The sequence below is a fragment of the Heterodontus francisci genome, chromosome 22 (assembly GCF_036365525.1).
Source record: "Heterodontus francisci isolate sHetFra1 chromosome 22, sHetFra1.hap1, whole genome shotgun sequence".
NCBI lineage: Eukaryota > Metazoa > Chordata > Chondrichthyes > Heterodontiformes > Heterodontidae > Heterodontus > Heterodontus francisci.
In genome coordinates, this window is record NC_090392.1 from 70,325,607 (window position 1) to 70,341,988 (window position 16,382).

At 44.1% G+C, this 16,382-nt stretch overlaps 1 long non-coding RNA gene across 1 annotated transcript in view; it reads left to right on the forward strand.

The window, feature by feature from the left end:
• Window positions 1-16,382, forward strand: part of LOC137381409 (uncharacterized) — a 96,802-nt gene that overhangs the window by 72,811 nt on the left and 7,609 nt on the right. The window lies entirely within an intron of this gene.

The window sequence follows — 16,382 nt, forward strand, 5'->3', positions numbered from 1 at the left end:
GTGTAGGAGGGAGAGTGAGGTGTGCAGGAGGGGGAAGAGGTGTGAGGGAAGACGGATGCGAAGGAGGGGGAGACAGGTGTGAAGATGTGAAGGAGGGGGAGACAGGTGTGAAGAAGGGGGAGATGGATGTGTACGTGGGGGAGACGCATATGAAGGAGGGGGCGGCGAAAGTTATGGAGGGGGAGATGGATGTGAAGGAGGGGGAAAAGGTACGAGGGGGGAGACGGATGTGTCGGAGTGGGAGACGCATGTGAAGGGGGGGGGCGGCGGATGTGAAGGAGGGAGAGACGCATGTGAAGGGGGGGCGGCGGATGTGTCGGAGTGGGAGACGCATGTGAAGGGGGGGGCGCGGCGGATGTGTCGGAGTGGGAGACGCATGTGAAGGGAGGGGCGGCGGAAGTGAAGGAGGGGGCGGGGGATGTGAAGGAGGGGGAGACAGGAAGAGCTGTGGGGTCACGTATCTAACTGAGAGGGTCAGATAAACACACTGCACTTTGGTTCTATTGTGGAGGAGATTAAACTACTGTGCTCCAAAGCCCTGGTTACTCAGAACCTGCCGTGCAATACCATGCAAAATGTATTATTAATTATATCCTATCCTTTATATACAGTGCATTGTCACATTGAAACATCTGGAACTTTCTAGAAATGGGACTTGGGGGTCAATAATGTAAAATTTCAGCTTCCCGCTCCCCATGTCCTCTTTGGTTTCTGTGGCTCTGGCATAGCCTCGGTATCTTGTGTCGGTAATGATGATGACCCCTCTTCACCCCCATCCCGACATCCAGCAGCTGTGAGGCCCAGGTTCTGCCTCCGGTACCTTTTGCTGCAGTCTCATTGGCTCTGATGGCATTGGACCCCTCCCATGAGGTGGAGCCCTGATCATACCGGGATAACGGGCAGGAATTATTTTTTTAAGTTGTTGGTAAAGTACGTAATGGTTTTGTAAAGAGCCCTGACTTGTTAGCGATTAAATAAGCCACTCGTGAGATTTATGAACCAACTGTCAACCTCTATTGGTTTATGTTTGAAAAAAAGAGCAACTCGTGATTTTCACACCAAGTCTCCTCATTTTTAAGAGATTGTCTCTTGATTTATGAGACAGCGCTGTTGACATGCCTGTGTCTGGTGGCAACTGTGGGCAGCAGCTAATATGGCAGTGTCAAACTGTTGCACATGTGGAAACACAAATCCCGGTTCTGACTCTTGTAGTAACTCAGTCCTAAATTGGCTTATTTTTCTTACCTGTTCATTTGCCCTGTTTGAATGTTGTGAAGCAGAGGCTTGGGAACGGTTTGTTTTTAAATACAGTTGCTGCTCTTTTGGTGCACAACCAAAATTTGTTACCATTAGCGACCTGTCTTACTAATTACAGGGAATATTAATTTAAACTTCATATACGGCCCATAAGGCTGTTGAAGACCCAAAAGATTGGATACCCTCGCCTTGAAGCATTTTTACCATCAATCATTGAAGTCCTTGGGCGAGCATCAACTCTTGCTATGACAGTTCCGGTCCATCTTAGTTTTCAGGACTAAAGGAAGCTCCCACATGTGAGACAGGTCACCACAGCAGCTACAAACTAATCTTAAGCAGATTTACGAATAATAACCGGTACAGCACTGAGCTACACAGCCCATTATAGAGGCCAGGTTCAATCCCTGCCCCCTGCGCTGTGTTAGCAGCAGATACATGGGAGACGGAAAAACAGAAGAGTGAGAAAAAAGAAAATCAGCCATGGTTCCCACTGACCAAAAAGCCAGTTTGAAAATGCATCTGTGGGCATTGGAGGAGGAGTGGATTATACTTGACAGTCCCTCAATAATACTCAACCTCCACTGCTGAGAACAACAAGGATTCACCAATCACCTTGATGGGTGCAGCTCCATAAACACTCAGGAAGCTCGACACCATCCAGGACAAAACAGCCCGCTTGATCGACACCCCGTCCACCACCTTAAACATTCACAACGGACTGGCTTGCTAGGCCATTTCAGAAGAAGTTAAGAGTCAACCACATTGCTGTGGATCTGGAATCACATGTAGGCTAGACCAAGTAAGGACAGCTGATTTCCTTCCCTAAAGGTCATTAGTGAACCAGATGGATTTTTTACCACAATCGATAGCGATATAATTTCATGGCACCATTCATGAGTCTAGCTTTCAATTCTAGATTTTTAAAAATTATTTGAATTCAAATTCCACCAGCTGCCGTGGTGAGAATTGAACCAGTGTCCCTAGGGCATTAGCCTGGGCCACTGGATTACTAGTTCAGTGACATTACCACTACACCACCATCTCCACCCATGAATGAATGAAAAAACAGTCATGGTCTAGGTTCACACATTGAATAAAAGGTACAAAAGCACTGCCAATAACCATGAAGCATGTCGTGTCAGCAGATTGAGATAAAGGGGTGGGGATGGGGGGAGAGGAGGAACAAATCAAAATTGGATGGGGAGAAAAAACAGAGAGCGAAGTTTCTACACATCTAAACAACTTACATATTTAAAACCAACAACCACCAGTAGTAGTAGCAGTATTGCACTTTTATATTAGATGTTGCCAGATCTGCTGAGTATTTCCAGCATCTACAGTATTTTGCTTTTGTACAACCACAACTTATATTTACATAGTGTCCACCATAATAAAATGTTCCAAAACATTTCACAGGACAATTATATAGTAAAGTTAGACACTGAGCCACATAAGGAGATATTCGGTCAGACGGCCAAAGCTTGGTCAAAGAGCTAGTTTTTAAAGCAGGAGAGAGAGGTGGAGAGGTTTCGGGAGGGAATTCGAGCTTAGGGCCCAAGCAGCTGAAGGCACGGCAGCCAATGACGGAGCAATTAAAATTGGGGATGCACAAGAGGCCAGAATTAGAGGAGTGCAGATATCTGAGAGTTGTGAGGCTGGAGGAGATTACAGAGATAGGGAGGGGTGAGGCCATGGAGGGATTTGAAAACGAGGATGAGAACTTTAAAATCAAGATGGTGCTTGACTGGGAGCTAATGTAGGTCAGCGAGTACAGGGGTGATAGGGGAATGGGATTTGGCGCAAGTTAAGACACAGGCAGCAGAGTTTTGAAAGACCTAAAGTTTATGGAGGGTAGAACGTGGGAGACCAGCCAGGAGTGCATTGGAATAGGCAAGTCGGGAAGTAACAAAGGCATTGATGAGGATCTCATCAGCAGCTGAGCTGAGGCAGGGGCAAAGTTGAGCGACGTTACGAAGGTGATTAGTGACGGCACAGATATGTAGTCGGTAGCTCATCTCCAGGTCAGATGTGGCGCCAAGATTGTGAACAATCTGATTTCGTCTCAGACAGTTGCCAGGAAGAGGGATGAAGTCGGTAGCTAGGGAATGGGTTTGGAGTGGGGACTGGAGACAATGGCTTCAGTCTTCCCAATATTTAATTGGAGAAAATTTCTACTCATACAGTACTAGATGTCAGATAAGCAGTCTGATAGTTTAGCAACAGTGGAGGAGGCGAGAAGAGTGGTGGTGAGGTAGAGCTGGGTGTTTTCAGTGTACATGTGAAAACTAACAATGCACTTTTGGATGGTGTCACTGAGGGGCAGTCTGTAGTGAGAAATGGATCCTTGCAGGAGACCAGAGGTAACGGTTTGGGAGCAGGAAGAGAAACTATTGCAAGTGATTTTCTGGATACAACTGGATAGATAAGAATGGAACCAGGCAAGTGCAGTTCCACCCAGCTGGAATATAGTGGAGACACATTGGAGGACGATGGGAGTGGTTAACCATGTCAAAGGCTGCAGACAGGTTGAGAAGGACAAAGAGGGATAGTTTACCCCAATAACCAAAAAATGATTGACACCAAGTTGGTCGTTTTCCTTTACTGAATTTGCTGGGTTCCAATTTGCTTAAAAAGGACTGAATGCTAAGTGTATAATTGGAGGAAGTGACTGGGAGTAGTTACTGAGCCTGAAGCAAGCAGAGTCAAAGTACACAGCTGAACTGACAAGATTCACAAAGCTGTTCAACTCCCTCATTATTGGGTTCAACAATTAACAAGAATTCCCTTAGTACAACATGCTACTTTGAGCTGTTGTAAATCAGGTCTTCAAGAACCGGAACAAAAGTACTTGTGGTGATAAACCACTACAATCATTCTTTTTCCCATTTGTAAAGTGAAGCAACAACTCTCGCCAGTCTTTTGGAGGATGCAAACACTCCACTGGCAAAGTTGTTACTAATTTTTCTTTGAAAGCTTACACAATTTTAACAAATGCCAGTCAAAGTAATCATGATGAGTTAATAAAGAAAAAATATTTGTGCACTCATAATAGATTTTTTTTTCAGTGTCCAACACACAAGGAAATCCCCCACCATGTTTGTATTCCACCAAATAAATTTCTGAGAAATTTACAGCCAGGTACAGAGCCTCCCAGTTTGTCCGTAGGGGAACATGTCACTCACCCAAGTCCATATTGCTTAGATGCAGTTTGGCAGAACCAAGGCTTAGTCCCTCCTTCCCCTACCTCCACCCCTCTCCCTCAGGTGTGCAGAGATACTACTGGACTTTTATCAACTAAAACTGGACAGCTTGCATAGGCAAGTGAACTTCCCACTACTTTCAATGCCTCGATTTTAAAATTCTCATCCTTGTTTTCAAATCCCTTCATGGTCTTGTCCCTCTCTATCTCTGTAAACTTCGTCGTTCCTGGGACACAAAATTATGAGGGGCATTGATAGGAGAAATAGGAAGAAACTTTTTCCCTTAGCGGAGGGGTCAATAACCAGGGGGCAAATTTTAAGATAAGGGACAGGAGGTTTAGAGGGGATTTGAGGAAAAATATTTTCACCCAGAGGGTGGTTGGAATCTGGAACGCACTGCCTGAAGGGGTGGTGGAGGCAGAAACCCTCACAACATTTAAGAAGTATTTAGATGAGCACTTGAAACGCCATAGCATACAAGGCTACGGGCCAAGTGCTGGAAAATGGGATTAGAATAGATAGGTGCTTGATGGCCAACACAGACACGATGGGCCGAAGGGCCTGTTTCTGTGCTGTATAACTCAAACACTTTATAAATACAAGCTGTTGTACATTTAGGACTATCTCACATCTTAGTATGTTGACGTGCAGGGCTATCTGAAATTTTTTGTCATGCAATAACTACAAAAGGGAATCTTCTCAAGTACTATTACTATGCGAAAAAAATTCAACAAAGCTGGCACCTTGTTGCAAGTAACTAAAAAATGGCAATATATCATTGCATATTTGATAAATCAAGTCAAAATAAGCCTTTTACCCAAGAGGATTGGAGGGGTTTGGAGAGAGTTCATGTAATCCTGTTCTGTCAATGCTGAGGTGTTGGGAGACAGTAAAAGATATAAAGCAGTACCATTGATTACCAGCTGGTGGCCCTGCTGAGTTAATAGAAGTTTATGCTAGTAGCACCACCAGCAGGTTACTTTTAGTATTACAGACCTAATTCTGGAATATACAACTTGCATTTATATTGTATTTTTTAATACAGACTTGCATTTATATAGTGCCTTTCGTGACCACCAGACGTCTCAAAGCATTTTCTATGTAGTAATATGTCTCAAGGAGACTCAAGGAGTGTTGTCAAACACAATTTGACACAAAGCCACATAAAGAGATGTTTGGACAGCTTCGTCAAAGTGGTAGGTTTTACAGAGCATCTTAAAAGGACAAGAGACAGGTGGAGAGGTTTAGGGAGGGAACTCCAGAGTTTAAGGCCTGGGCAGCTGAAGGTAAAGTCGCCAATCGTGGAGCAATGAAAATTAGGGATGCGTGACAGGTCAGAATTGGAGGAGGTCACAGATCTCAGGGAGTCATAGGAGGTTACAGAAATAGGGAGGCAGCGGCCATGGAGGAAGTTGAAAACAAGAATGAGAATTTTTAAAATCGAGGCATTGCTAGACCAGGAGCCAGTGTAGGTCAGCAACCAAGGGATTGATGGATGTATTGGACTTGATGCAAGTTAAGACTCAGGCAGCAGAGTTTTGGTTGAGCTGAAGTTTACGGAATTATAGGAACGTACAGAAAAGAACCAGAAAAGAGTGTTACAATTGTTCTGCCAAGTCCCAGTAAGATCACAAGGAACTTATTTCCCAATTTAATCCTATTTTCTATCCTTCTCCTCTAAAAATGAAGGCACTGATCCTTGCTGTGGTACAGTATGATGGAGCAGTGCCAGTAATCGCTCCAATACAGATCACCAAGATCAGCACAGACCAGGGATTGAACCTGGGACCTCTGTGATCTAAAATGATACTGCAGACCACCACTGATACCAGCTTTCATATAATTCAATTCACCCCTCATGACATCAAGAAATGGCTGAGTATACTGGACACAGCAGACTACAGGCCCCAGAAAAATCCCAGCTGAAGCCCTATGGTCAAGAATTAGTTATGCCCTTAGCTAAGCTGTTCCAGTAAAGCTGCAACACTGGCATCTACACACCTAAGTGGAAAATTGCCAAGGTACATAAGAACACAAGAAATAAGAGAAGTAGACCATATGGTCCATCAAGCCTGCTCTGCCATTTCATACGATCATGGCTGATCTTGGGCTTCAATTACATTTTCCTGCCCACTCCCCACATCCCTTGATTCCCTGCGAGACCAAAAATCTATCTATCCCAGCCTTAAATGTATTCAATGCTGAAGCATCCACAACCCGCTGGGGTAGAGAATTCCAAAGATTCACAACCCTTTGAGTGTAGTCATTTCTCAACTCAGTCCTGAATAATTGGCCCCTTATCCTGAGACTGTGTCGCCCCATTCTAGATTCCCCGACCAGTATATCCTTTCGTGTCCTCAAAAGACAAGCCAAATCCAATCCAAAAAATTACTGCACCATCAGTCTACTCCCAATCATTAGCAAAATGACAGAACCATTCACCTCCAGGCCTCATTACAGTCTTGGTCCCAACATGGACACAAAATCTAAATTCCAGAAATCAGGCGAGAGTAATTGCATTTGACTGAGTGTAACACCAAGCAGCCCTAGTAAAACTGAAGTCAATGGGGACCAGGAGGAAAAGCACTCCAATGGCTGGAACCATACCTGGCACAAAGGAACCCGATTGCGGTCATTGGAGGCCAATCATCTCTGCCCCAGGACATCTCTGCAGGAGTTCCTCAAGGCACCATCCTAAGCCCACTATCTTCAGCTACTTTATCAATGATCTTTCCCTTCATCATAAAGTCAGAAGTGGAACTGTTTGCTGATGACTGCTCAGTGTTCAGCTCCATTTGGAACAGTTTAGGCCAGCAAGCAGCAAGAGCTGGACAACATCCAGGCTTGGGCTGATAAGCAGCAAATAATATTCATGTCACACGTGTCAGGCAATAACCATCTCCAACAAGACAGTCTAACAACTTCCCTTCGACATTCATTGGAATTAGGGACTTGAATTCAAAAATCAGAGCTGGCATGCCAGTGCAGTACTGAGGGAGTGCTTAACTGTCAGAGGTGCCATCTCTCAGTTAAGACACTAAATCATGGTTCCACCTCCCCTCAAGTGGACATAATAGGTTCCGAGGCAATATTTCAAAGAGTGGGAAATTCTCTCTGATGTCCTGGACAATATTTATCCCTGAACGAACATCACTAAAAGAGGTTACTGCTCTTTCACATTGCTCTTTGTGGGACCTTGCTGTGCAGAAATTGGCTGGCATGTTTCCTACATTACAACAGTGACTAAAGTTCAAAAGTGCTTAATTAGCTGGAAAGCACGATGAGATGCCCCGAAGTTGTGAAACGTACTATGTAAATACTTTATTTCTTTCGCCATCGTTGAATCCCCACTATTAACATCCTGGGAGTCACCATTGACCAGAACTGAACTGTACTAGCCACATAAGCTACCACAGCAGGTCAGAGACTAGGTATGCATTGGTGTACCATGACTGAAGTGTGTAGTAGCTGCAAGGTGCAGTATAACATGCCAAAGCTTCTTTGAACACACTTCCCAAACCAGGAGATTCATCACCATCAAATCCAAATTTTTCTCCAGGTCACACACTATCCTAACTTGGACATATATCACCGTTCCTTCATTGTCACTGGATCAAAATACTGGAAATTCCCTTTCTAACAGCATTGGGAGTGCCTTCAGAACACAGAATGCAACATTGTCAATAAAGCTGACCAGCACCTTCTCCAGGATGGGCAATGGTGCCTTTGGCCAGTGATACCCACATCTGATGAATGAATTTCTAAAAAATTCACAATGCTAGGCTTGCAACCAAGAGAAATGTTACCAGTTTACAAAAGAATTGTGATGTGGCAGTGCTCATTTAAAAAATATGCACATTACTTTGTAACTTTTATTCACATTTGTAAATACTTCAATTTCTCAAGTTGATGTGACCTTTACATCAGACTATATAGAAAAAGAAATCTGCAGTGCCAGATGTATGTCCAAAAATTAAAAACCCAGTGAAAGTTATCGAATGCATTTATTTAGATCAGGTTGCAATTTGTTACAAAAGCCATGAAGCAGGTGAGAAATCAGGTCCTTCTATACTGCTTTGCGCTGTTATATTTCCACACACATGTACAGAAATGTCATTCATTGAACTGAAACTGAACAAAACACTTCAGGAGGAACTATAAAATAGAATTGTTCCATGGAGTCATTACAGCACAGATGGAGGCCATTTGGCACATCGAGCCCATTCCTAAATCGAGAAGACTTAAAGACGGAAGTAATTAAAAATGATTTCATGCGTTTAGGAAACACAAGCATCTCATGAATTCTAAATTAATCTTTAGATGCCCTTATTTTTGAAAGTACGAAATGAAACTCAAAGAATGCAACATAATCTCACTTCAACACACATTCTTCCAGTCAGGAACTTGAGCGATACCTTGCTTCATGGGACACAGATTTTCCACAGTCTTAACCTGTGGAACACAACTCCTGGGACAACTCCCGACTGGCCTATCAAGGCACTGATGCTATTTGTATTGCCAGTGGGCTGGCTGAACCAACTTCTGCAGTCATGAGCATAGACAGTATAAAGGGGTAGTTCTCAAGTCAGGAGAATATGAAGGAAATCTATGGTTAAACGAAGGCTTCCTTCATGAAAGGATGCCAGACATTATTACAACAATGCAAAAGCAAAATACTGCGGATGCTGTATTACACCAATGTTGCACCAAATCTCAGCATAATTCAGGAGTGCAGGACTGTCATTTTGCAACATTAACTGCACCTTGTTATGACCAAGGCATTCTAGTCCCACTTCTCCACAGGTCACAACATATATTTAAATGTTTCCACTTATCAATACAGTCATTCATATACTCTATTCTTCCCAGAATAAAACACACTAACCAGGTTTCTTTAATGAACAACAAAATTATCAGTTTATTATAAAAATGAGTCTTAACCAGTAAAGTAGTAAAGCATAAACACACAAATTGAAATTTTAAAGTACTCTTACCTTAGCCTCACACACTCTCACACAGAGGTTAACCGGAAAAATATGTTTTTAAGAGCTCTATAACAAACAAAAAAAATCACTTGGGTTGACTACTTGCTCATTCTTAAAGGAACAGCAGATGAGATATGTTGTGTTCCAAAACCGGCATACAGTCTGGCCTCCGAGTACATACAGATGGGTCACTGGGATATTTTAGAACAGTTCTTTTCAGGTGGCGTTGAGAATTAATTTAGCAGGCTTTTCTTCAAAGACAGGAGATGAGAGGAGTTGACACAGTGGACTTCACATGGTCTTTTAGAAAGCCGAGCTGGGTTGTGGTCTTCTCTCCTTCCTTGGGAATTCTCTCCTCTCCTTGGAAGTTCTCTCCCTTTTTATGTCTTCTATTCTCTTTGGAAGTTCTTTTCTCGAACTCCAAACTATTCAAAAGAGCAACCAGAAACAGAAAGTCCACCTTCTGACCTGTCACTTCTCTGCACACACCTTTCCTAGTTACCAGGGTTGCTGTTCTATTTTTAAACTAGAGTCATGTGACAACCAGTAATTATTGTTGTCAAACCTGTCCTCTTGATGACCCTCGTGGAAAAAACTGGTCCAACATTTCTTCTGTTTGACTAGGAATTCCTCAAAAAAAAACTAACAGAACAGAAGCACTTTTATAACAACTTTTATAAGGATTAAACACGCATCATGGAATTCTCCCTCATTAGGGAATGTGTACTACATGGTGCAGTCCTGAATTCAACAGACCAATTTGATCTCTGCTGAGTTTGCTGGTCTCGGAACATAGGAATGGGAATAGACTAGCAGCCTCTCGAGCCTGTTATGGCTGATTTGTACCTCAACTCCATTTAACCACCTTTGTTCCGTATCCCTGGATACGCTTAGCTAACAAAAACCTATCGACCTCGGTGTCAAAACTTTCAATTGACGCAGCATCCACAGCCTTTGGGGGAGAAAGTTCCAGATTTCCACTACTGTTGCGAGAAAAAATGATTCCTGTTTTCACTGCTAAATGGCCTAGCTCTAATTTTGAGATTATGCCCAGTTCTGGATACCTCAAGATGTGGAAATAGCTCTTTGCATGTGCCCTACTGAATCCTTTTATCATTTTAAATATATTGATTAGATCACCTCTAAATTCAAGATTACATAAGCCAAGTTTGACAGAAATCTTTGCATCCTCATTTGCTACAGGTGAGGTCCCAGAAGACTGGAGAATAGCCAATGTTGTTCCTTTTTTTAAGAAGGGTAGCAAGGATAATCCAGGAAATTATAGGCCGGTGAGCCTTACGTCAGTGGTAGGGAAATTATTAGAGAGGATTCTTCGGGACAGGATTTACTCCCATTTGGAAACAAATGGACTTATTAGTGAGAGGCAGCATGGTTTTGTGAAGGGGAGGTCGTGTCTCACTAATTTGATTGAGTTTTTTGAGGAAGTGACGAAGATGATTGATGAAGGAAGGGCAGTGGATGTTATCTATATGGACTTCAGTAAAGCCTTTGACAAGGTCCCTCATGGCAGACTGGTACAAAAGGTGAAGTCACACGGGATCAGAGGTGAGCTGGCAAGATGGATACAGAACTGGCTCGGTCATAGAAGACAGAGAGTAGCAGTAGAAGGGTGCTTTTCTGAATGGAGGGATGTGACTAGTGGTGTTCCGCAGGGATCAGTGCTGGGACCTTTGCTGTTTGTAGTATATATAAATGATCTGGAGGAAAATGTAGCTGGTCTGATTAGTAAGTTTGCGGACGACACAAAGGTTGGTGGAGTTGTGGACAGTGATGAGGATTGTCAGAGGATACAGCAAGATATAGATCGGTTGGAGACTTGGGCGGAGAAATGGCAGATGGAGTTTAATCCGGACAAATATGAGGTAATGCATTTTGGAAGGTCTAATGCAGGTGGGAAGTATACAATAAATGGCAGAGCCCTTAGGAGTATTGACAGGCAGAGAGATCTGGGCGTACAGGTCCACAGGTCACTGAAAGTGGCAACGCAGGTGGATAAGGTAGTCAAGAAGGCATACGGCATGCTTGCCTTCATTGGTCAGGGCATAGAGTATAAAAATTGGCAAGTCATGCTGCAGCCGTACAGAACTTTAGTTAGGCCACACTTAGAATATTGTGTGCAATTCTGGTCGCCACACTACCAGAAGGACGTGGAGGCTTTGGAGAGGGTACAGAAGAGGTTTACCAGGATGTTGCCTGGTCTGGAGGGCATCAGCTATGAGGAGAGGTTGGATAGACTCGGATTGTTTTCACTGGAACGATGGAGGTGGAGGGGCGACATGATAGAGGTTTACAAAGTTATGAGCGGCATGGACAGAGTGGATAGTCAGAAGCTTTTTCCCAGGGTGGAAGAGTCAGTTACTAGGGGACATAAGTTTAAGGTGAGAGGGGCAAAGTTTCGAGGGGGATGTGCGAGGCAAGTTCTTTACACAGAGGGTGGCAAGTGCCTGGAACTTGTTGCCAGGGGAGGTGGTGGAAGCAGGTACCACAGAGACATTTAAGAGGCATCTTGACAAATACATGAATAGGATGGGAATAGAGGGATACGGACCCCGGAAGTGCAGAAGGTTTTAGTTTAGGCAGGCATCAAGATCGGCGCAGGCTTGGAGGGCCAAATGGCCTGTTCCTGTGCTGTACTGTTCTTTGTGCAAACTGTCCTCATAATAACCTTTTAAGCCTTGGTTTTAGTGAATCTGCACTGTACCTCGCCTGAGGCAATATATCTTTGAGATTTTGTGGCCAAAACTGAATAGTATTTCTGATGGGGTCTGACCAAGACTCTGTGCAACTGAAGCATAACTCCTTCACTTATTTCCAATTCCCTAAAGATAAAGGCTGACATGCCCGGAGCCTTTTTGAACCCCTTCAATAGCTTTTAGTAATCTATGTATATAGACAGCAAAAACTCTCTGCTTCCCCACAGTTCCTAGTTGCTCACTATTAAAATATTCCTATTTGACTTTCTCAGATCCTAAACATCACACTTCCCCACAATGAAGTCCATCTGTCCTAGTTTTGCCCACTCACAGTCTGTCAATGTCCCCTGCTCCCATTCGCTCAATTTACCATGCATCCCAACTTAAATGTCATTCACAAACATGGATAAGCCACTTTCTACTCTTTCATTCAGCTCATTATCACTTGAGCTATAGCCACAGTGCACAGCCACTTGTCACATCCCGCCAACTAAGAACAAAGAGAACAAAGAAAATTACAGCACAGGAACAGGCCCTTCGGTCTTCCAAGCCTGCGCCGATCCAGATCCTCTATCTAAACATGTCGCCTATTTTCTAAGGGTCTGTATCTCTTTGCTCCCTGCCCATTCATGTATCTGTCTGGATACATCTTAAAAGACGCTATCGTGCCCGCGTCTACCACCTCCGCTGGCAATGCGTTCCAGGCACCCACCACCCTCTGCGTAAAGAACTTTCCACACATATCCCCCCTAAACTTTTCCCCTCTCACTTTGAACTCGTGACCCCTAGTAATTGAATCCCCCACTCTGGGAAAAAGCTTCTTGCTATCCACCCTGTCTATACCTCTCATGATTTTGTACACCTCAATCAGGTCCCTCCTCAACCTCCGTCTTTCTAATGAAAATAATCCTAATCTACTCAACCTCTCTTCATAGCTAGCGCCCTCCATACCAGGCAACGTCCTGGTGAACCTCCTCTGCACCCTCTCCAAAGCATCTACATCCTTTTGGTAATGTGGCGACCAGAACTGCACGCAGTATTCCAAATGTGGCCAAACCAAAGTCTTATACAACTGTAACATGACCTGCCAACCCTTGTACTCAATTCCCCGTCCGATGAAGGAAAGCATGCCGTATGCCTTCTTGACCACTCTATTGAACTGCTTGCCACCTTCAGGGAACAATGGACCTGAACGCCCAAATCTCTCTGTACATCAATTTTCCCCAGGACTTTTCCATTTACTGTATAGTTCACTCTTGAATTGGATCTTCCAAAATGCATCACCTCGCATTTGCCCTGATTGAACTCCATCTGCCATTTCTCTGCCCAACTCTCCAATCTATCTATATTCTGCTGTATTCTCTGACAGTCCCCTTCACTATCTGCTACTCCACCAATCTTAGTGTCGTCTGCAAACTTGCTAATCAGACCACCTATACTTTCCTCCAAATCATTAATGTATATCACAAACAACAGTGGTCCCAGCACGGATCCCTGTGGAACACCACTGGTCACACGTCTCCATTTTGAGAAACTCCCTTCCACTGCTACTCTCTGTCTCCTGTTGCCCAGCCAGTTCTTTATCCATCTAGCTAGTACACCCTGGACCACATGCGACTTCACTTTCTCCATCAGCCTACCATGGGGAACCTTATCAAACGCCTTACTGAAGTCCATGTTGATGACATCTACAGCCCTTCCCTCATCAATCAACTTTGTCACTTCCTCAAAGAATTCTATTAAGTTGGTAAGACATGACCTTCCCTGCACAAAACCATGTTGCCTATCACTGATGAGCCCATTTTCTTCCAAATGGGAATAGATCCTATCCCTCAGTATCTTCTCCAGCAGCTTCCCTACCACTGACGTCAGACTCACCGGTCTATAATTACCTGGATTATCCCTACTACCCTTCTTAAACAAGGGGACAACATTAGCAATTCTCCAGTCCTCTGGGACCTCACCCGTGTTTAAGGATGCTGCAAAGATATCTGTTAAGGCCCCAGCTATTTCCTCTCTCGCTTCCCTCAGTAACCTGAGATAGATCCCATCCGGACCTGGGGACTTGTCCACCTTAATGCCTTTTAGAATACCCAACACTTCCTCCCTCCTTATGCCGACTTGACCTAGAGTAATCAAACATCTGTCCCTAACCTCAACATCCTTCATGTCCCTCTCCTCGGTGAATACCGATGCAAAGTACTCGTTTAGAATCTCACCCATTTTCTCTGACTCCACGCATAACTTTCCTCCTTTATCCTTGAGTGGGCCAATCCTTTCTCTAGTTACCCTCTTGCTCCTTATATATGAATAAAAGGCTTTGGGATTTTCCTTAACCCTGTTTGCTAAAGATATTTCATGACCCCTTTTAGCCCTCTTAATTCCTCGTTTCAGATTGGTCCTACATTCCCGATATTCTTTCAAAACTTCGTCTTTCTTCAGCCTCCTAGACCTTACGTATGCTTCCTTTTTCCTCTTAGCTAGTCTCACAATTTCACCTGTCATCCATGGTTCCCTAATCTTGCCATTTCTATCCCTCATTTTTACAGGAACATGTCTCTCCTGCACGCTAATCAACCTCTCTTTAAAAGCCGCCCACATATCAAATCCTTTTTTAACGTCTCCTCTTCCCAATCAATCGTGTCACAAGGTTACCTCCAATTCCACCCCCCTTCAACTTTGCTAATAATCTCTTGTGCGGAACTTTAAGAGAGACTGGTTGGGATGCTACAACTGGTTTAGGGAAGAAAACACAGAAATTACCACCTACTTATTTGTCCGATAGATGTGGGCATAGCTGAGAACGGAATCAGAAATGAAAATACTGGAAGTTTGAATTAAAATAGAAAATGAATAACATGCACAGCAGGCTAGTCAGTACTGGAAATGGAAGTGTTTCAGCTGGATTCAGCCTGCCAGATGCTGACTGACCTGCAGTAAATTGCAGCATTTTCTGTTTTTTTTTGTTTGAGAATAGTTGACTGTGATAACTTCCGACAGTTACCATCCACCCCTCAGGGGAAACTGATGTACTGGAGGACCACTGATAATAATGGAACTCTACGCCAGCACAACTCGCAACCTTGAGGAGAAAAGATGTAACACAAGTAAAACTGAAATGGAAGAAAAATCAACAACTGCATCACTAAATCAGCCATTTTCAGCACTGTAGCTTGGGGCTGTAACATGTGTGGAGTTATTTTCAAATGCATTCGCACAGAACTCAGGAGGAGTGCGATTTAAATGCCAGAGGACTTCAGATTTGCAATGGAATGAAAAAGCTTGGAAAACAAAGTAAAAAAAAAATCATGTAGGATTTACTCTGCATTCCTTACAGCACCCAACAAGTGAGGAATAAAGCACATGATTTCATAGGGTTGAATTTTCAAAAAAGTGAGCAGCGCACGCACAAGATGTGCACTGTGGAGCCGCTGCAATATTGTGTGTGGCGGCTCATTAACATGGAGGGGGCGGACCACCCGCCCCCCGATGACACAGAGGGGGCGGGTGCTTTGCACTCGACAATAGCGTCCGTTGCCACTGTGCAGGCGCCATTTTTAAAGGGCTTCAAGCCCTGACAGGTCATTTAAATTTTTAAAGAGAACTGCATGTTGCATTTAAATTGAAACATTCAATGAAATATCAAAGCCCCTCTTCCACCCCACTCCAATGACCAAGTTATTCATTTCCCTCTACCCCCCCTAAAAAAAGCTTTTTTGCCAGTCCCGACCTTTCACCCACAAACTTTAATGTCTTTGACCTTCAGCCCCTTCCCAAAATCCCCTCAGCCAATAGTAATAGTTTTCCCTACTCCCCTCCGCCCTGAAAACTTCACTCCTCCCCCCCCCCTCCCGTTCCATCTCAGATCTCCGCACGGAGATCCGAAGGTGCGGGACTTCCAGGAATCGGCCGGAGTATCAACGTGGGATGGCTGTCGTGGAAAGGTAAGTAATTATTCAGTGGTTTAAATTTATAAGAATATTGAAATGAAGGTTCCGGCTCAAAGGGGCAGGGGGGGCCGCACCAAGGCCTCGCCGCCACCGGTAAAATGGGGCAAGGCCGTCAAGGCCCGTGGCGGGCCTCTCCCGGAAGGATTTTCCAGGCCCCCCTGCCATGACCCCCGAAGTCGGGGGTCTTGTAAAATTCAGCCCATATATGCGCCTTTTCAACTGTAAACAGCAACACTACTTACAAAGTTTGCAATTCATGAACGGTAGCAATTTAAA